Source organism: Enhydra lutris, unplaced genomic scaffold (genome assembly GCF_002288905.1).
Source record: "Enhydra lutris kenyoni isolate GAN:26980312 unplaced genomic scaffold, ASM228890v2 scaffoldscaffold31, whole genome shotgun sequence".
NCBI classification, from domain to species: domain Eukaryota; kingdom Metazoa; phylum Chordata; class Mammalia; order Carnivora; family Mustelidae; genus Enhydra; species Enhydra lutris.
Genome location: NW_019154115.1, coordinates 14,841,932 through 14,864,639, shown reverse-complemented (window position 1 = coordinate 14,864,639; position 22,708 = coordinate 14,841,932).

Sequence of the window (22,708 nt, the reverse complement as noted above, 5' to 3'; positions counted from 1 at the left end):
ACATGTGGTTGTCCAGTTTTTCCAATATCATTTAGTGAAGAGACTTTTACTTATTGAGTATTTGTGGCTACACTGTCAAATATTAGTTGATCATATATGCAAGGGTTTTCTTCTGGACTCTCTATTCTGTTCTTTTGGTGTATGTGTTTTTATGCCTGTATCAGACTGTTTTGATTACTATAGCTTTGCAGTAGAGTTTGGAATCAGGAAGTGTCATGTTTCCAGCTTTGTACTTTTGCAGGATTGTTTTGGCCATTTAGGATCTTTTATAGTTCTATATAAGTTTTAAGATTTATTTTTTTCTATTTCTATGAAAAATATCCTGGAATTTTGTATAGGGATTATATTGACTTTATAGATCATTTTGGGTAATATGGGCATTTTAACAGTATTAAATGTTCTGATCCATTAACACAGTATTTGGATCTTTTACCTCCTTGGTTAAATTTATTTCTAAATATTCTTTTTTGGTGCTGTTGTGAATAGGATTGTTATCTTTCTTTTTCAGATATTTCATAGTCATTATATAGAAATGCAACTGTTTTCTGGATGTTAGTTTTGTATCCTGTAACTTCATTGGATTTGTTGGTTAACTCTAATAGTCTTTTGTGGATTCTTTAGGATTTTCTGTGTATAACATTCATCTTCAAAAAAGGACAATTTTATCTCTTCCTTTCTGGTTTGGATGCCTTTTATTTCTTTTTCTTGCCTGATTTCTCTGGCTAGGAATTTTAACACTATGTTGAATAGAGTGGTGAGAGTGAACGCCCTTGACTTATTCCTAATCTTAAAGGAAAAGTTTTCAACTTTTTTTTCCTTTTTCTAAAATTTAATTTAATTCAATTTTTGTGTATGTGTTGTTTATGCACCACATTTGTTTATGCATCACACCCAGTGCTCCATGCAATCCATGCCCTCCTTAATAACCTACCACCAGTCTCACCCAACCCCACCCCTCCAAAACCCTCAGTTTGTTTCTCAGAGTCCACCGTCTCTTGTGGTTTGTCTCTGATTTCTCCCAACTCACTTCTCCTCTCCATCTCCTAATGTCCTCTGTGTTATTCCTTATGCACCACAAGTAAGTGAAACTATATGATAATTGACTGTCTCTGCTTGACTTATTTCACTCAGCATAATCTCCTCCAGTCCCCTCCATGTTGATACAAAAGTTGGGTATTAGTTTTCAACTTTTTTTTGTTGAGTATGATGTTAGCTGCGGGTTTGCCATACATGGCCTTTATTATGTTGAGTCATAGTCCTTCTATACCCAATTTGTTGAGACTTTGTAATCATTAAAGGGCATATTTTGTCAAGTAGTTTTTTTGCATCTATTGAAATAATCGTATGATTTTTTTTCTTTCATTCTGTTAATTTGGGGTATCACACTGATCTTTGGGTGTTGAACCATCCTTGCATTCCTGGAATAAACACCCTTGATCATGGTCCTTTTAATGTGTTTAATACAGTTTTCTGGTATTTTGTTGAGAATCTTTGCATCTGTATTCATCAGGAATATTGACTGATAATTTTCTTTTCTTATACTGTCCTTACTTGGCTTTGGTATCAAGGTAATGTTGATCTTGTAAAATGAATTTGGAAATGTCCCTTACTCTTCAGTTTTTCAAAGAGTTTAAGAAGAGTTGATATTAATTTTTCTTTAAATATTTGGTAGAATTCACCAGCAAATACATCGGGCCCTGGGTTTTTCTTTTTGGGGGAGGATTTTGATTACTTATTCAATCTCCTTAATTGTCTATTCAGATGTTCTACTTTTTCATGATTCAGTCTTGGTAGGTTGCATTTTTCTAGGAATTTATACTTTTTTCCCTAGGTTATCTAATTTGTTGGCATAGAACTGTTCATAGTAGTCCTTTGTATCTCTGTGGTCACAATTGTAATGTCTCTTCTTTCATTTTGGATTTTATTTGTTCAATTCTTCTCTCTTTTTTGGTCTCTTAAAGATTTGTCAGTTTTTTTCATCTTTTCAAAAAACTAGCTCTTATTTTTATTGATCTTTTCTATTGTTTTTCTATTCTCTATTTCATTTACTTCTCCCCTGATCATTGTTATTTCCTTCTTTCTGCTAACTTTGGGCTTACTTTGTTCTTCTTTTTCTACTTCATTGAGCATAATATAGAATGTTTTATCTCTGAGATGTTTTATGTAAGTCTCACAAAGCAAAAGTCTACAATAGGTACATAAAGAGAAGGGAATAAAAGCATATTACTGTGGAAAACCAATTCAAAAAGGAACACAGCAAGAGAGAAAGAAAGGAACAAGAGGATACCTCCATAATAGGCAGAAAAAACTAATAAGATGATATTAGTAAATCTTTACCTATCAGTAATTTCTATTTAACTCAAATTCTCTAATCAAAAAGTATAGAGCGGCTGGATGAAAAAAACAAACAAAACAAAGTAAGATCCAACTATATGCTGTCTACAAAAGACTTTCTTTAGCTTTAAGGGCACACATAGGTTCAAAGTGAAGGGATAGCAAAAGATATTCCATGCAAGTGGAACCAAAAGAGAGCAGGAGTAGCTATGCTTACATCAGACAAAATAGACTTTAAGTCAAGAATGGTAACAGGAATCAAAGAAAGTTATTAAATAATGTTTCATCAAGAAGCTCTGACAATCGTAAATATATATGCACCCAACATCAGAGCACCTAAAATATTAAGCAAATACTAACAGATCCAAAGAGAGAAACAGACAACTATATGGTAATAGTAGGGGACAATATCCCCATTTCTAACAATGGGTAGATCAGTCAGACAAAAAAATGAAAAAGGAAGCTTCGTGCTTGAACCACATGTTAGAGCAAATGGGCCTAATAGACACATACAGAATATTTCTTCTGACAGCAGGAAAATGCACATTTTCCTCAAGCACACCCAGAATATTCTCTAGAACAGATCATATGGTAGGTCACCAAAGAAGTCTTAGCAAATTTAAGAAGACTGAATTCATACCAAGTATCTTTCCTGACCACAGTGGTAAGAAACTAGAAATCAATAGCAAAGGAAAGCTGGAAAATTGACAAATATGTGGAAATAAAGCAACAAACTCTTGAACAACCAGCGGGACAAAGAAAGAATTAAAAGGGAAATAAAAAAAATTCCTTGAAACAAACAAAAATGAAAACACAACATACCAAAATTTATGGGATGTTGCTAAAGCAGTTCTAAGTGAGAAGTTTACAGTGATAAAAGCGTACATTAAGAAAAATAGAAAGATCTCAAATTCAGTGTTTTATCTCGAGTTGAGCTTTTTGAAAAGTTACTCTGGGACCATTCCTTAAAGTGCTTCCTGAGATAATGATGAACATCATTGTGTTGTTCAAGGAACATACCAGAAGTTCTTGAATATTTAAATGTTATTTTTCATGTTTGATCACTAAATCACTTACACAAAAATGACCAGGAATGAGTAATGAAAGTGTAGGTTCCTGGGTCCCAGGCAAGAGCAAATGAGTCAGAATCTGAAAGGGGAATCTCAGGAATCTATTTCACAAGTCATTTCTATTTCCAAGTCATTTCTAAGTCTATTTCCAAGTAATTTCTAGGGATCCTTAATTTTGAAAAATACAGTTTTGTAAAGTTTTGTACCAGAGAAAACAGTGTTTCTCTAGATCTGATTGTGATTATAGCACACGATTTTGAACTCTGTGGCTTACTGTTCAAATATTTTTCTTCTTACTCAGGTTTCACCCTTTTATCCTTGTTTTAATTAAGTGTATATGTAAGATATCTCACATAGTTTTAGAAATTGACAAGGTATGAACAATTGAAGAATAAAGTTAGGGTATCACAAAATAATAGTTTCCCCTTGCTGCTGACTCACATACATTTATTTCAGACCATGCAGGTTTTTTTAATGTGAAAATTTTACTTCTGTTAAAGTTGTTTGAAAACTTACACCTTTGAAAACTTACACCTGTGAAAAACTCACATTCTGACTCATCCATTTACACACCACAGTTCGACTTCAGGCCTGCGGTCCCAGCATCCACAAGCAATTGCACTTATATTTAAAACTGTGTCTCATTTTCTAGGTATCTCTATTTGGGTCTTCAGGAGAGTAGCTGTGAGTACAGCGGGAAGGGGCATGGGGGAAGAGTTCCCAGAGATGTTCTGTGTTGCTACCAAAGGTCTGGCACCCTGGCCTGTTTTAAACCAAACACATTTCCCAGGGGCTCTTGGAAAGTAAAGAGGCAGTGAAGATACTCATCTATCCTCAGTGTCAGATAAATGTGGTATAAGTCCTGGCTTCGTCACTTACTGCTGTGCTAGGGATGTGATTCTTAACCTCTTAAGCTTTGGCTTCAGAGATATCAGTGGACGAAATAGCAGATCAGATAAAGCAGGTAAAGAGAGGAATGAAGCCAAGGTGATGCTGAGATAGTTCTTTAGAGGTCAAAGAAAGGGGGTATTCCCATGAGCGCTCTCTGGGATCCTTAATATGTTTGGGGGCTGACCACAACAAATTAATTAGGCAGGTGCCAATTTTAGCATCCCAAGTGCTCTTTCCAAATCGGCAGCCTCTTTTCCCTTTACAGGTGCCCACTGACCCGTTTTGTAGAGATCCTTGAATGCCGTGGTCAGCAGAGTGCAGCCAGTGGGCCAAATCCATCCTGCACCCATTGTTTTTGTAAATCAAGTGTTTTGGGGGGCACAGTCACATCTATTCATTCATTGATTCACACATCCTTTGTGGCTGCTTTCAAGCTTCAACAGCAAACTTCAAGAGTAGCGACAGAGACCAAGTAGCCTTCAGAGTCTGAAATATTTGCTATCTGGTCCTTTACAGCAAATGTTTGTTGACCCTTGCTCTGAGACATGGTTTTCTCGCTCCACCTGTCTCTTCCCTTAGGGCTTTTGGAGGACATTGGCTGCTCTGAGACATTCTCTTGATGAAGTTGTTCCTGGTGTCAGCCCCTGTCGATAGCATTCCTTTTTAGCATCAGCCTTTAAAAGCCTTGTCCTAAGAATGAAGCAGAGTAGAAACTGAAGGCAGAATCAATGGGGTGCACTTTGTATTGTGGAAATTTTGTCTTCACTCAAGTTCTACTACATTGACGAGACACCTACAGAGACTGAACATATTTTTGCAACTGGTAGAACTGAGACGAGCTTTTGCTCACAGACCTCCTTCTTGCTCATGAGGATCAGCATTCTCAAATTAGAGGGGGAGGCAGAGATAGAGGCAAGAATGGGAGAACAGTAGGGCAGTTTGGGGGCTACTGTTTAACCCCTTCAGGCCTGCTATGTGTCTCCTCACTGCACTGAAGACTGGACCATCTTGGGGGAGGGGAGGGGAAGTCCTTAAGGCAAATGGAAGTTGAGTGATGAGAGCTGAGTCTTGCTGCCTCTTAGGCCAATTACTAACCATATGTGTTGCGCTGCCTCAGATGACCCCCCACCTTCTCCCTCCAGACTATTGTAGAGACCCAGTGACAGAAAGCATTGTATCAAGTCCTGAGGTTGACTCCCCACTCCTGACCCCAGCCTTCTCTCCTTGGACAAAAGGGTATCTTCCAGTCCTTTCCACCCTCCCAGCTCAGTTAAGTATTCCCTGCCCCTTGGCCTGCTTTACATCCTTCCCCTTCTGGGGTTGTGCTGCTCCTTCTGCTCCCACTTCCCTTCATCTCCCTTCATCTTTGGTTGACAAACCCCCATTCCTTCTTCAAATCCTGGATCTAATGTCTCCTCTGCTGTGAATCTTTCCCTGGCTCTGCCAGATGGACTCTCTTCTCTCTGCGACCCCAGAATATTTTCCTACTCTGTTGTAGCCTCATTCAGATGGTGTATTTGCATTTTTATCTCTTGCTCCCTCAGCTAGTGGGCGAGGACTACATCTTTTTCATTTCTGTATCCCAGTTCCTAGCACAGTATCTGGCACACAAGAGAGCACCAGTAAATGTAAAGCAGTAAAGCATCAAGGTTATGGGCAGGAATTAGAATTGGTGAGCCCCTGGGCAAATTAGTTAACCTGTTTCAGCAGCCAGAGGATTCTTGTGAGGACTAGAGGGGTTGATGGGGTAAGGTGCTGAGCCCAGTGCCTGGTACACAGTAAAGTCTCAATAAGTATGCTGCTGCAATTACTAATAATGTGCTCCACTTCTTGAATTATCAAACATGTAACAGTACTTATGACCGAATAATTCGATGGATGAATGCTTATTTCTTTCTCGTTCATTCCCTTGATGGGGTCACTGACAAAGACCAGTATGCTACCTATAGGAAAAAGCTGTTTTGGGTCGTTTCTTGCAAAGCTTCTCCTTTTCTGGAAAGCCTTCTCCCCACTTGGGCAAAGTTTGGAGTGTCTGAACTTTCCTTTCTTCAATCAGGTCAAGCAATCCTGTGCAGGGGGGAACCAACACCAAAGGCCAAGGAATGGGCTTCAACACCCCAACTCATTAATATCGTCAGCATCCTAACAAATGGGAGGCCGGAGAGCCAGACCGAGCAGCCACTTGGTCACATGGCGGGGGTCTGCCCCGGGGCCCTGCGCACATTGAGCGGACGGGCACAAGTGCCATCCATATTTCTTTGCACAGCCCCGGCCCCCACCTCCCATGTCAGCCTGCTGAGCAGGCTTGGCTGTGGTTCTTGTACTTCACAGAGAAGATTTATTCCTCAAGACTGACCTACATGGATGTATGTATCTAAATTCACAAAAGCTTGAGTTTGATGGCAAGCAACAAAAGGTCAGAGGAAAAGCAGGCAAGGCGTTTAAATCAAAATGATGAAACTGGGTAATTTCATTAGCAACAGTTGTATTTACTGGAAGTCACAGATGGTGCAGTTTAGCTCATAGCCAAGTTTTTAGGACAAAATAAGAATGAAGAAAGAAATATTTCAAGGGAGAGGTGGTTAAAAATTAAATAGGCACCAGATGGCTCAAGATTGTCCTTCCTATAAATTTGGTGAACGAAGGCATGCTGAATCCAAAGGCTTTCTGAATGGGATTAGAGCTTGAAAAGGGACTTTAACAATATATAAATAAGGCCTTTAAAAGAGGGAGATATCAAGTGTGAAATTTATTGAGTGGAGGTGACAGTTAATTATATAAACCATTTTACATTTCATCAATTTATTTAGCATTTATTGAGAACCTACTGTATGCTAGGTCTCTCTCTCTCTTTTTTTTTCCATGTGTAGTGATGATATAAAGGAAGGCTTTATTTTTTCTGGAATGTCAGAGAGCCCCTCGCTTTGAGTAGGTAAGAGAGGGCAAACGTGACTTTGAAATGCATTTGGCTATGGGGACGCACTTTTTTCTCCTCTGGTGAATTTGGTAAGAAATACTTGAGCGATTTCACACCTTCAGAGATTAATGCCTAAACTCTTTACCAGGCCCAGAGCCATTCAGGAGGCATTTGACGTCCCTGGACTTGGAGTTGTCCAAGCTTCTATGTGTCAGATCGTATGAGGGACCTACACTTCACCAAGCAGCCCAGCTGATGCTCTTGTACTGCTTAGGATTGAGAACCATTGTTCTAGACTCTTCTCTTACCTGTTGTCATCTTATCTTCCATTCAGTGTGCTACGAGCTAGTTGCCACTCCCCGAACTCCCATGCCTCATGCCCTACACCTTTGCACATGGCATTCCTGAAAGCACTTTGCCATTTTGTCCTCACGTTCACTCCCTACCTCTCCTAAGTCTCAGTTTAAGAGCAGTTCTTCTCTGGAAACACCTCTCTTCCTACCAGGGAGCAGACCATGTAGAGACGTTGTCTTAAGAACTTGGACCGATACTCTGGGTGGTTTTGAGGAGAGGAGAAACGAGATATGACATGAGTTTAGCAGGCTCATTCTGAGAGTGTCAGTACTCATAATGATAAAGTGGCTTTTATTGCACTAACCCTCCTGCTGATGTATACTACAGACAATATATGGAACAATTGTTTAAAGGCAGTAGAAAGAAATATATAGCAGGCAGAAGCTGGAGGGGAACTTGACATTTGAAATAAGGGAAGAATATTGAGCAAGGCCCTTATCTGAAGGCTTTTCTCTTGAGGGCACTTCCTAGTCTATGCAGGGTATAGTGGGGGAGCTCAAGTGAAAAGCTCTCCTGTTACTGGCTATCAGAGCTGCCAGAGCAATGGGTAATTGAGGCAGGAATATTAAAACATGGTGGCCATCAAAAGCTGTGTACAAGCTTCCGTCAGTTCCCTGGCTGCCCTTTAATTTGTGCATACAGAGGTGAGGTTCCAGGATCCTCAGGAAAAATGACAGATCACTTCAAGAGCTCAGTAGAGATTTCTGCCTTTGTAGGGAGACAGTTTGGAATTGAATACTGCCAAGACATAGAGGGGCTGGGTAAACACCCTGAACTTGCCATTAAGACCCCAGGAAGAGCACACGTTATAGTAAAAGATCACATTTTAGAACTAAGGCACTGATATAGACCTTTCTTAACAAAGCCTAAAACTAAGCTTTTACCAGTTCAAGGTGATTCCCTGGTAATTTAAATGTCTGCAGAGACAAAACTCAGCACTCTTCACAGGAAGCTCTATGATATATTGTTCACAATGCCTACATACTTTTAATGATATAATTTGCCAAGTAGAAGAGGCTGGGAATATATGCCTTTTAGGATTTTTTATCCTTTGCCTGTTTATTTGATTTCTACCCATTGGGAAAAGAAATCTCTATCCTTAAATTAATTCAAATTAAGTAATACCCTACTGTAAATACTTTCAATTGTCAGGGACCTGAGATATTCAGTGATATTTCCAGTGTTACTTTTTGGTGTAGTTGGAAGCTGGCTACTTATCTTTGGGTCACTATACACATTTTTTCCACAGCTCTAGCTCTGTTTCTCTTTATAGGCTCTGATGCTACTCTGTGTTAATTCTTGCTAATTTCATTAGAGATACATGATGTTTCCAATATTTTGGCTTCCCAATTCCTTGAGCTCTTCTTGCCAATGATTCTGTTTTACAAATTCAGCCACTCACTTTCAAGGTGAAACCTTGTCATTGCTAGTAACTGCAGTGCCTCCAAACACCTCAGTTCCAAATTTCCATCTCTCTGACCTCTACCTTTTCTTTGACTTACGTTCTTGCCTGTGCCAGCTCCAACCCTTTGCCTGTTAGCCATTGATCCACCGACATTTGTCTTTCCCTCACTTTCCAGAAGCCTCGTCTTCTGGCCTTACCATTTCCATTCCTATGCATACCACCGTTTCTCTCGCCTCTCTCCCACTTCTACATTCTGGTTTGATTAACCACGAGCACGATGAAATCCAGCCATGTGTTCCCCAGAGTCCCGTGGCTTTGCACATGGAGCCAAACACAAAATCGAGGTGAGGGCTTCAACGGAGCTCTTCAGTCTGTTCTCTCTCCTCCCCTCCAAGACAGTTTTCATTTCTCCTTTCTCCTCAAAGCTCCCAAATCTCTTTCTCATTCTTTCATCAGACCTTGCCTCCTATATCCCTGGGGCAAAAAAAAAAAAAAAATCCAAAGCTTAAAGAAAGAAGGGACCAGCAAAGAAATTCCACGGACTCACCAGCACATCTTCCCTAACCCCTTCCACGCTGTGCCATTTTGTCTGCCTGCTGCTGTGGCTGAAAATCCACGGGTCCTACCCCTCCATCAGGCACTACCCCTCAAGGGTTTTGCTCCAGCACATCTCTCTTTTCCCTCTTAGATCATCAACTGTTTCTCTCCCCACTGGATCATCTCCCAACAGCATACAGATCTATCTTTCCCCTTTAACAACTGCCCTGTTACTCCTCATTATAGCCACTCTACTCAGAAGTTCTGTCTCTGGTTGCTGCCCAATGTAACTCTTGAACTCTTTTGTGTTTGCAGTATCTCAGGATCGTATAGGAGGTGGCTCAGTTGAGTGGTATATTATCTTTAAGCAACATTGTATTTCAGTGGAGTTATGGGTAATCATGATTTTCTTCCTTTTACTTATTTGTTCTTTCTAAATTTTCTATGATGAATATGCAATACTTTGGTTAAAGTGGGAAACAATAAAATTATATAAAAAGAAACACCATATTTTATGAATAATTTACAATCAATTTTTATAGCAAAAATTGGCAGTGGGTTGGAGTGGAATGGGCATTGGGCCTGGGGCCAGTTCTACTCTTGACTTGCTCTTGAGAAGCCACTTAAATTCTCTGAATTTTAGATTCCTCAGCTGTGAAGGGAAGAAACTGCCATTTTCTCAGCCTTCCTTTCAATAGTGCTGTGAAGATCTTAAAAGAAAATAGATGTGAATATGATTTGGGGGACTACACAAATGTCAGATCTTAGTACCCCTTACCCAGACATTTACTGTGAGTCACATGGATGACATCTTCCTTGCACTAATGAGAAAACGGGGGTAATGAGATGAGGCAGGCTGAAAGCCACATCAAAGGTGAGCACTGAGAAGATAAGGTTTTGATGCTTCTTGGCCAGATTTTCCCTGCATCCCAATTTCTTCATTTATTCCATTTCCAAATATCCTGCAAGATGGAGTCATCTTCTCTCCATCAAAGATGGCTCTAAGGGCTGCTGACAAGAAGGGGTGCTCTGGAGGCATCTGGGACCGCCACATGCTATGGAGGTATTGACTGATTACCCTTGGGTTTTTTACATATGTTAGAGAGGATACTGCTTAACCAAATGGAACCTCCACAGAGATTGGTCTGATAGATTCATGGCATGCCAGTCTTGTAATCTGGAATTGACCACACCAGGGCTTGCTTGTGTGTAGGTGCTCTGACTCACGTACATGTGGAATGTGAAGCATTTTTGTTAACTGTTTGACTCCTACTGTTTTCTCTATTTTCCTTACCTAACTTAGTTTGGAGTTCTAGTAAGTGGGCGTCTGGGGGAATCTTGCTGATATCTCGGAATAGATTTGATGCATCCCCGGTCTGACCCATTCCCAATGTTAATCACCTGCTGGGTGAAGAAGTACTTCCCTTTTTACTTGTCCTCAAATTTAGCCCTTGATCTCCTAGTCTGAGATGTGGTGAAAGAGCTCCTATTTTCACTGGGGCAAGTAATTGCTAAAGCGTTGAACTGACAAATGAGTTATTTCACTGCCCAGCCCTCTATGTTTTGAGCCAGAGGTTCCCAGTTCCCAGGAGGATGTTTCTCCCTGCTTTCCACCAATCACCTTCCCTATCCTTCACAAAGCAGAAAATAGTGTTTCCTGAATGTTTACTTGGTTCCAGGGATAGTCATATACTTTGCTTTCTTTAGTCATCAGGAGAGCCTTTTAAGGTACATATGAACCCAGTTAACTGAAACTCTTTGCCCCTACCTCCTCAACTCCACCTCCTACTGTGCAGTGATGTAGAGATGGACTTAAGCTCAGAAGACAAGCCATGAGGCTGGGATTTGAGGTAAACTCTCTGTAATTCTAGAGCAGAACTCTTTCTGCCATCCCAAGTATTCTCTTCAAGGCTTTTCCTCTTTAAAATTTTCCTTGACAACCCCTCCCTCTTTACCCACCAAAATGAGAGGAATTATTTGATCCCATGCTTCTCCAACCTTCATCTTTCCCTGTGGAAGAGCACATATATTTTTAATTTTGTCCTCAGATGTGCTGGGATGTTGACCAAATCCATCCAGACAGGGACACCTGGAGCTGCTTCACACTCAACAGAGGAGTTTCCTGGGGGAGGAGAAGGGCTCCACCCAAAAGGCTTAGAAATGACATGTTGGTTTTCCTGATAATTGGATTGTTAGAGTTTTCAGGGAAAGAGTCTGAATCCAGAGAAGCACAATCTAAATGTAAATGAATGTTTACATGGGTATTTGGAGGGACTCTGGGGTTGGAATACTGATGTAGTGGTGCTTTACAATGTGCAGGGAGCTGATTTTGCAGGCCGGGGGTGGGAAATTGCTCCTCCTCCTCCTGCTCCTGTCTCGATAGAGAGAAATGGATCTGTTCTGGCTTAAGGGCCTCACAGAGCCTGTTTAAGCCATGTTGTCAATCAGTTGATGAAAACACAATAATGGAAAAACACTTAACGGAGCTATAAAAGGAGCTACAGAAATGGCCCCAGCCTCTCAGTAGTTACAGTCCAACCAGATTGTCCTTCGGGAATCTGTCTTGTCATCCAGTGTGACCATCTTCTTTGTCCTTGACCTCTCTGCTGCGCTTCACACTGTGGAGGCTGCTCTTCCTCATCTGCTCGGATCTCAGGGAGCCCAGGACTCAAGACTTGAGTGTTTGCTCTTAGCTCTGCTTTCTGTCCCCCAGACAGCTCATCTGCCCCCCAGACAGCTCATCTGCCCTCTTTGCCTTGATGGCCCCTCTCGACTGGTCATTATTCCCCATGTTTGGATTCATGGGTGCAGCATCCTCCCAGCCAAGTGCTCAGATTGACCTGAACGTTCTCATGAATGACCTGTCTCCTTGCCGGTAGAGCAGTGTTAACGCTCCTGCATGACTGGTAGGGCAAGCCCATAGTAGATGCTCAGAAAATGTTTTTGTCATTCCTGTGCACAACATCAAACACAACATTAAGCTTTCAACAAATACATAATGAATGTGTATGTCATGCATAGCTTTACAGTTAATACAAGAAAACAGATAGCATGTGGAATCATGTGGTCCCTTCTCCATTCCAACCTCTACCAGGCTAAAGGATATATGAAGACAAGAGAAGATTTTCTCCTAGATGGCAAATAAGTGTATCATTAAGAATACAGTTTATTCTCTCTGTTCAATTAATTCACTTAAAAACTATCTAGCCTCTACCGTGTTTCAGGCAGGCTGTGTGCTAGGTGCTAAAATGTGATTATAACTGGGAGATCACAGTCTGGAAGAAGAGACAGACGAGTACAGGAGGTTTGCAGTGCGCCACAACAGGGGTCAGCTTCGTATGGGCAGATGGGGCTGACGGAGGCAGGGAAGGCTGTCAGAAAAGCATTCTAAGGAAAGGAAATATCTAAGTTTTGTTGAAAAGTCTAAATAGAAATGTGCTAGGCAAGAAGAAGAAGGGAGCATGCCAGGCAGAGACCGCCGCCTAGGCAGAGGCTGGGATGAGCTACGACAACAGTGTGGGAGGCTTGTGAGTGGCTTATCACTGGGGCATTATTGAAGTGTCAGGGACAATGGTGAGGAATGGGGGGGCAGAGAGAAGTTAAAAGACCCAGAAGGACCCCCCTCACCCCACCCCATGGCCCATCCTGAGGTCTTGCTCTTTATCCTGCAGCCATGCGGAGCAAGTTGAGGGCTACAGCAGAGGAGAGGCATAGCCCTGAGCAGCTGTAAAAGCATAGACAGGAGCAGAGTGGGGCTTCAGGCTCAGAGACCACTTCTAAGCCTATTGAAACAGTCCAGAAGAGAGAGGATGTAGGCGGAGAGAGCAGAAAGATGTGACAGGTGCATTTGTGCTACAAAAATGAGGACGAGGGAGATAATGCGACAGCAATCCTGTAGAATTCCTCCATGTGCCTTCAACCCTCTATTGCAAGGAACAGTGTCTGATGCATTATAGGCTCTTAATAAATATGGAAATGAATGTCTAACCCCAAGTAGTGATATAATTCCTCTAATTGGTTAAAATTTAAAAGCAAACAAAAACCCTGATGGCTGGGTCGGAAAGTATGGGTGGAGCAGTATTAGCAAATTTACACAAGACATCTAAAGGAATTAGGACCAGGCACAGTTTGATTAACTGGGACCCAACTGGCTAATTGATAGTAGGGTATTTGGCCTTGAATGATATCTTTGAATTATGCAAGATCTAATATTCTTATCTATCTTTATGATGAAGAATATGGTATTTTCCATATTTCCAGATATATTTCCATATTTCCAGACATGTTATGAAGATGAAGAGAGAAAGTGTATGTCAAAATATTTGCCACCTATAAGGACCATAAAATGTTACTGTTGATTAAGGATTTCTCAGGTTCATGAATTGGGCACTGATCAACAGAGCTGATCTTGGAATGTCAACCAGCCGCCAGCAAAGCTTTTTCTTTGTCCCACCGTGGCTGTCCTCTTGGAGAGACCAGTGCCCTAGAAGCCAATATATGCCATCTTCTTCCTTCTCTACTCTGGTGCTCTCATTTCTGCATTTGCTTTCCTTCCTGCACCTGCCATAGGCTGTCCTTGCCTGGTACCCATTTCATGGTGGCACCCAAGATGATGTCAGCCCTTGTCCTGCTCAAACACTAACCCCTTCTAGATAAACAAGTATGGTCGTGAACCTCTCAGCAGCAGCAGGTCACTGGTGCTGGAGAGGTGCTGGCAGTACTGGGGAGGTGGCAGGATCCCAATGGTAGAGTGTGGCCAAGCATGGGGGCAGGTAGAAGGCAGGTGCGCTAAGGATTCTCTCACACATAAGCATACAGAGGTAGAAAAGTGTGTGTGTGTGAGAGAGAGAGAGCGAGAAAGAGAGAGAACACGTCTGGGGTGGGGAGTGGGGCAATACTCAAAAACTCTGCCATCATAACAGAGTAAATGAGACCAGCTGAAGTTTGGATGGTGTGTGCATTTCCACAGCCCTTTCCCTTCTGCTCCATCACATAGTCCTGATGATATCTGGGTGAGGTGGGGCTGTTACTCCTATTTGTCCAAAGAAGAAACTGAGGCTCACGATGACTTGCTCAAGCTCCCCTAACTGGTGGCTGGAAGGGTGTGAGTTCTGAAAGAGCTTTCTGATCCCTGTGCTTTTATTCCTTTGCTGTCTTAGGCAGATGAACATGGATGTAGTACTAGTTTTCATAGAAAGCTACATCTGGGAGGAATGTATGAAGAAAACTTGAAAAAGTTAACATTCTTTCTGACACAAAAGTCCTAAGCCCTTATTATAGAAACTTAAAACACAGAAAAATCCGAAGACAAATCATAAATCATTGAGGATCTTGCCATTCAGGGACAAACACTATTAGCATTTACTGCATTTCTTGTAGTCTTTCTTATGGATTATTTTATGTATAGTGGAGATTGCAATTTACATGCAGTTAATCCTACTTTCCACTTAACCTTATGCCACAAGCATTTTCCCATATCATTAAAACCCTCATAACTGTGATTTTTATTGGGTTCATAATATTCCTTTATATGTCCATGCCCTAACTGACAAAAGCATTCTCTAGGCATTGGTCACTTAATTTAGGTAAGAGTTACTCTGTGATTGATTCCTCGGGTCTCTTGGACACCAAAGCAGCATCCCAACCAACCAGAAATTTCAGAAATTTGACTTCCTTCAGAGATTCTCAGTCTTTTGGATTGAAACAGTTTGTTTCTTAAGAAGCCAGCCACGTATTGATTTAAAACACAATAAATACATCTTCCCATAAGAATGTAAATGCTACACTGGATGGAGGGTGGTGACAAGAAAGTCCCTGTTCCTGAGGAACTTGCCATATTCCATGGCTGAGAACAACCCCAGCATCTGAAACAAGTGATGTGTGGCTGATGCTCCTTGCCAGCCGTGATGCCCACCACCAGACTACCCAAGCAGTAGGTATGTGGAGACAGAGCCCTGGCTATCCGAATAGCACGTGGCTTTCTTACCGTCTCTCATGTTCCCCTTTACAAACAGGTCTCACCATCACGGGCTTGGTCCCCAAGAGTGAGTGAGGTGCTCAGTGATTCACTTGGTAGATGGTGCCTGGCAACTTCTGTGACGTTTGTGCTTATATACGGAATAGCCTGGGTATGGATACAAATGACAATGAATATGTATGGAGTGTTTTGTGTGTCTCGAGCACTACGAAGTGCTACAGAAGAACCTCTGCATTCTCCTTACACACAAAGACAGTGTAGTCTAGGGACCAAACACCCAACAGCGAGGGTCAAGCTCTTTGCTTACAGTGTAACTGCAGATAAAATATTTTACCTACTTGTGTTTTTTTTTCCTTCACTATGGAATGGAGAGAGAAAAATGTCTACTTTATAGGGTTATTGAAAGAATTTGCTAAGTTAAGAGAGGTAAAGTATTTAGCCTAGTGACTGATGCATAGTTAGTATGTGACAAAGGTGAACTCTTATTACTTAAGCCTCCCAAGAAATGCCCCAGTATGTTCTGTTTTTATTTCTATTTCATGGAGGCTGAAATCGAGGCACAAAGAGGTTAGATGCCTTGCCCAGGGTCACACAGACAGAGTAGGAATCCTGACAACTGGACTCCATAAACTGTACTCTAATCACCATGCTATAATATCCTGAAGGAATTTTCCATCAGGAAAGGAGAACCCTGTAGAGCAAAGCAGAGCTCTAACTTTTGTATGTGGTCAGGGTTTCAAAGGTGAAAGCAGAGCCAGCAAAGGGAGGAGATGGCTACAGATGCTTGTTTGCCAGGGACCCTGGCAATGTTGAGTCCTTATGGCTGCTGGAAGTTAGGAAAGCCAGCTGTTCTTAGAAGGCGAGCAGATTGGGAAATGTAAAATATTTCCGGCTGCAGCAAGGTGGCTGGCTCCTGGGCTGAAGATGCAGTAGGTGTAGGTGATTCAGCTTTGGCAAAAGCAAGCACTGTCCCTGCCCCAGGGTCCTGGTGCAGACCTCCAGTGGGGATGTGGGCCTGGGATTCACAGGGAACTTGGTTTTGTTTCAGTCTTTTTTTTTTTTAGTCTCTAAGTTGAAGAGTGCATTGTATCCTCTGTGGTTCAGCCACCTCTTTTCCTCTCCACTGGTAGGAATATGGTGTGGTGTCTATTTATCTGTTTACTTTGATAGGACCCAGTGATACCATACCAATCTTAGGGTTCTCGACTTGCTCTTTTCACTCATTTTGTGTTGCTATAGTCTGTCAGTGTCAATATGGATCTCTCTAGTCTCTTCATTTTAACTGCTGCATAACAGGTCCTTCTATGAATTCTCTGTGATGTGTCCATTTCCTTACTGATGGACATTTCCATTTTGTGGATATTGGCCATTTCAAATAATATTGCAGTGAGCCTTTTTGTATGATTCTCCTTGTAAAAATGGGTGAGGATTTCTGGTTTGGGTATCAAGCTATCACATAAAATGAATAGCACAAATTTTCACCCCCCCCCAACTGCCTGAAATTGTTTGGATAATATAAGGATTATATGTGACATTTTGTTTTTGTTTTTGTTTTTTCTTTGAGGGTTTGATAAAACTCACTTATAAGTCATTTGAATGGGTTTTCTTTTTGTTTTTGTTTTTTCTTTGAGGGTTTGATAAAGCTCACTTGTAAGTCATTTGAATGGGTTTTCTTTTCTTTTGGGTTATCTTATTGGAAGATATTTGACTAGAAATGGAATTGCTGAACTAGAAGATAGGTACATTTTTAACTGCTAAATTGCTTTCCTAAGTGATTGTAGCAATTTGTATGTCTTCCAGGATTATATGAGAGTTCCTGTTTTCTCACATTCTCTCCAATATTTGGTATTATTTAACTTACCTTATGATACGTTATAGTTTTAAATTTGCAGCTAACGGATTATTAGGGACTTTATGTTTCCTCCCTTTATGAATTGTTTTTCCATATATTTGTTTGTTTTTCTAGTGGTATATTTGTCTTTTTCTTAATGATTTTAAGAATTCTTTACATGACCTCCATTCAAATGCATATAGCCAGCTTCATCCCAAGTTCATAAATGTATTCTTCTGTATTTTATTATAATAATTTATAAATGTGTGTTTTTTTTTAAAGGATTTTATTTATTCATTTGACAGAGAGATCACAGGTAGACAGAGAGGAAGGCAGAGAGAGGGGGGAAGCAGGCTCCCTGCTGAGCAGAGAGCCCGATGTGGGGCTCGATCCCAGGACCCTGAGACCGTGACTCAAGCTGAAGGCAAAGGCTTAACCCACTGAGCCAGCCAGGTGCCCTAAATGTTTGTTTTTTTATATATAGACATTTAACTTGTCTAGGATTTATTTTTGTGTACAGTATGAGCCAGGAATTCAGTTTCACTTTTGCCATGTAGAAAACAGTTATTGAGTAACAATTCATCTTATTTAATGGTTATTGGTTTAGTCATTTTATTGTGTGTGTGTGTGTGTGTGTGTGTGTGTGTGTGTGTGAAAACACACATAGTTCTATGTGTACCCACATCTGTGTGTCTCTGTATTTCAATTTAGGTATAATTTTCCATGTCACATAATTTTTTGAATTTATAGGAATCCTCTTTTTTCATAAGATACTCTTATAGGCACAGTTCATCACTTTTTCTTTCTCTTGTCATTGGGCAGACTTGCTTTAAGTTTTTCTTTCCTACTAGCCATTGAAAAACCAGCTTTTAGTTTTATAGATCATTAATACATTTCTCTATGAATTTTACCTCCTTTTAAAATTTATTTCATTCTATTTTCTTTGGGTTTAATCTGTTTTCCTTTCTCCTACTTCTTGAATTGAATGTTTAACTCATTTATTTTCAATATTTAATACATGAATTTAAGACTATAAATTTCTTTATAATTCTCTGCTTTCACAGACTCCCATAAATTTGATACATAGTGCTATCATTGTTATTCTGTTCCAAATATTTCATAACCTCTATTATGAGTTGTTTTTCTTTAACCCATTGGCTACCTGGAAGTGATTTTTACTTTAGAAATTTATGCTGTTTTTCTTTTTCTGTTTTATTTTTATTCTAATTATTTTGTAATCATATGTAAATTATGACATAGATTCTATGGAATTTCTGGGAATAACCTTCATGACCTCGTAGGCCTGTGCCTGTTCTGTGTGTGTGAAAAGAAGGCATATTTTCTGCTTGTTGGGTCACAGAGCACTATGTAATATTATTAGACCAAGATTGATATGAGTGTTGTTCATATCTATTTGCTAATTTTTGGTTTGCTTGATCTCTTACTAAGTGATGTGTGAAAAAAAAATTCCCACTAGCTGTGTTGATTTGTCAACTTATCATTGCAATTCTCTCACTTTTTGCTTTATGTGAAAAGATACTGTTGGGCACTCGCAAATCAGTGATGGCTATATTTTCTTGGTGGATTTTTGTGTGTGTGTTTTATGCAAGGTGTAGTTAGTACTCTATATCCTTGCTGTTAGGTTGGGGGCATCTGACCGGTTCTGGAGAATGTACTATGAGAAGTGAAATGTGTCACCTCTGGAATGCCTCCTTCATTTCTCTCTTTCCCCACTATGATCATCTCTGAGGCCATATGTTCCAGATGACATTGCTATAATGTGGAACCTTCTCACCTAGAGTAAACTTTCTCAGTTAAGCCCCTGGGATTTGAGAGGTTTGTCAGTCATAGCAGCTAGTGTTATCCTGAAATACACTGTTGTCATTATGCTTTTGCCATAAATTCTATTTTCTGTTTTGTTAGTATTTCCCAAATATATTATATGTATATGTGTGTGTGTGTGTGTGTGTGTGTGTGTATAAATTCATTTACATAATGGTTTTAATTTTATGTGTTGTGATTACTGATATCTTGGGTTTTTTCCTACATCTTATTTTGTGTTTTGTATTTGACCATGTTTTTCTTTGTTTCTCTCCACCCTCTTCTTGCTTTCTATTGGATTGCTTTTGTTTTCTCTATTTTCTTTGTTTTTATTTCTTGGTGGTACTTCTAAAAATTTAATATGTGATCTTTTAAATATTTTTTATTTCTAAATTTTAATTTGCTATTAATTATAGACTTATGAAATGTTGCAAATATACTATAAATAATTCCAGCATATCCTTCTTCATTCCCCAGATAATCACAGTAAAATGATCGAAACCAGGAAATTAACATTGGTACAATACTAATCACTAATCAACATTATTTACATTTTTCCAGTTGTCCCTATAATGTCATTTTCTAGGACCAACTCAGAATCACTCATTGCATTTAGTTATCATAGTTCTTTAGTCTCCTCCAATTGAGGACAGTTCCTTACTTCTTCATCTGTCATGACTTCGACATTTTGAAGAGTACTGGCCAAATAAGTTTTGTAGAATGATCATCACTTTGGGTTAGCTTGATATTTCTTCATAATTAAATTTAGATTATGTATTTTTGGCAAATATACCACAAACATGATGTTTTCATACTACAGCATGATGCCAATTTGTTTAATTACTGGTGATATTAACATTGATCACCTATGGTGATGTCTGTCTGGCTTTTCTATTGTAAAGTCACCATTTTTCCTTTTGCATTTGAGAAATATTTTGAGGGCAGTATTTTGAGGAATGCAGACATCCTGAGTCTCATCATACACTCATTCAGTTTTAGCATCCATTGATGATTCTTGCCTGTCATACTTAGTATTATTGTGTTGGCAAAATGGTGATTTTTCTATTTGCATCACTTCTTTTACATTTATTGGTTGAAATATACTATGAGGAAGAGCTGTCCCTTTTGCATATGTACTTACTCAGTTATTAAATTCCTATCTTTATGTCCTTACTTTTTTTTTCCCCATATGGGTCACAATCCATTATTATCATTATTTATATTATTTCTCACAACCTGTCAGATTTGGCTATTGGGAGTTTCTTCCAGTTGTTTTTATGTCCCGTGACAAACCTCCATTATTTTGTGATAACGTTCTTACTTTATGGCAGCACAAGATGCTCCAGGTTCACCTTTTCTTATCCCTGTGCCAACCCTGAAATCTGCTTTTTCTTCGGGGATTTCTGATTCCTTTTTTGGAGACTGTATTCTGAAATCAAGATCTGGTTGATAGATGGGGACCTTGCTACTGTGGTGTCATTGCTTCTAAGTACTTATAGTAGATAAAATTGGGAAATCATTCCTTGTAAGTTCAAAGAATCTTCTTTCTTTCTTATAGCTGCATAGTATTCCAGTGTGTGGATGTACATCATTCGTTTAACTAATCTCCAATATGTGGGCATTTAGGTTGTTCTCAGTATTTTGCAATTATAAACAGTGCTGCAATGAATAATCTCTTAGCGGGTGTATTTTTGTGTTTTTGGATGTATACCGTCAGGGTGAATTCCTAAAAGTCGAATTGTTACATCAAAAGGCAGTTTCCGGGGCGCCTGGGTGGCTCAGTGGGTTAAAGCCTCTGCCTTCGGCTCAGGTCATAATCCCAGGGTCCTGGGATTGAGCCCCGCATCGGGTTCTCTGCTCGGCAGGGAGCCTGCCTCACCCTCTCTCTGTGCCTGCCTCTCTGCCTACTTGTGATTTCTGTCTGCCAGATAAATAAATAAAATCTTTAAAAAAAAAAAAGGCAGTTTCCATTTTCATACTGGTCTTTGAGAGTGATTGCTTCCTGTTTCACTATGGCTTTGTCAGTAGAAAGTATAGTCTTACTTTTAAACTTGCATTAACATGGTAGGTGAGAAAAGGTATCTTATTTTTTAAATTTGCATTTATCTAGTTATGAATGAATTCAATATCTTTTTTTATGTTTGGGGGTCATATTTATATCTTTCTTGTGGTAAGTTGTCTGTTCATGTGTTTTCCCCATTTTTCTATTGGAATTTTGGTATTTTGTCTCTCTGTTTCCTAGAGTTCTATGTATTAGTGATAATAGCCCTTTGTGATATCAGTTGTAAGTAGTAGTAGTCAGTTGTCTTTTTTTTTTTTTAAAGATTTTATTTATTTATTTGACAGACAGAGAGCACAAGCAGGCAGAGAGGCAGGTAGAGAGAAAGGAAGGGAAGCAGGCTCCTGCCGAGCAGAGAGCCCGATGCGGGGCTCAGTCCCAGAACCCTGGGATCATGACCTGAGCTGAAGGCAGAGGCTCAACCCACTGAGCCACCCACATGCCCCAATCAGTTGTCTTTTTGATTTTATGTTTTTTCTTTTCCATAAACAGTTAAGAAATTTTTAAAAATAAATATTTGTTTATTTTTTTAAAGATTTTATTTATTTATTTGACAGAGAGAGAGACAGTGAGAGAGAGGGAACACAAGCAGAGGGAGTGGGAGAGGTGAAGCAGGTTTCCCACCAAGCGGGGAGCCTGACGCGGGTCTCCATCCTAGACCCTGGGATCTTGACCCGAGCTGAAGGCAGACACTTAACAACTGAGCCACCCAGGTGCCCCAATATTAATCAGTCCTCTGTTATCTCTGGATTTGAGTCATCATTAGAATGCCTTTCCCTACACTGAGGTTAAAATGAAATTCACATTCATATTTTCTTTAGTATTTACATGGTTCCATTTTCTTTTTCTTTCTTTCTTTCTTTTTTTTTTTTTTTTTTTTTTAGTGGGGGGCAAAGGGAGAGGGAGGGAGAGAATTTTAACCTGGCTCCATACTCAGTCCAGAGCCCGACATGGGGCTTGATTTCATGACCCTGAGAATATAACCTGTGCCAAAATCAAGAGGCAGACACTTAACCAACTGAGTCACCCCTACATGGTTCCATTTTCTAATTTAAGTTCCTAATCCATTTGGAGTTTATTTTGTCTATTATATGGGCCACTGATTTAATTTTACCTTGTTCTAAATGGCCACCCAGTTCCCACTGGCACCATTTATTCAAAAGTTCATCTTTGACTCTATTATTTGGGATACCTCAATTTATCATATTTTGAAATTCCACATGTATTTGGATCCATTCCTGGACTTTCTGTTCTATTTGGCCAGTCTGTTTGTCTATTCATGGACCAGTACACACTGGTTTAATTATAGAGGCTTTACATTATGTTTAATGTATGTCTGACAGGTTAGTTCCCCCTTGTAGTTTTGTCTTTTCATTTTCTTCTTCCTCTTTTCCTCCTCCTCACTCCCCCACCTCCTCTTCCTTCTTCTTCTTCTTCTTCTTCTTCTTCTTCTTCTTCTTCTTCTTCTTTCTTCTTTCTTCTTCTTCTTCTTCTTCTTTCTTTCTCTCTCTC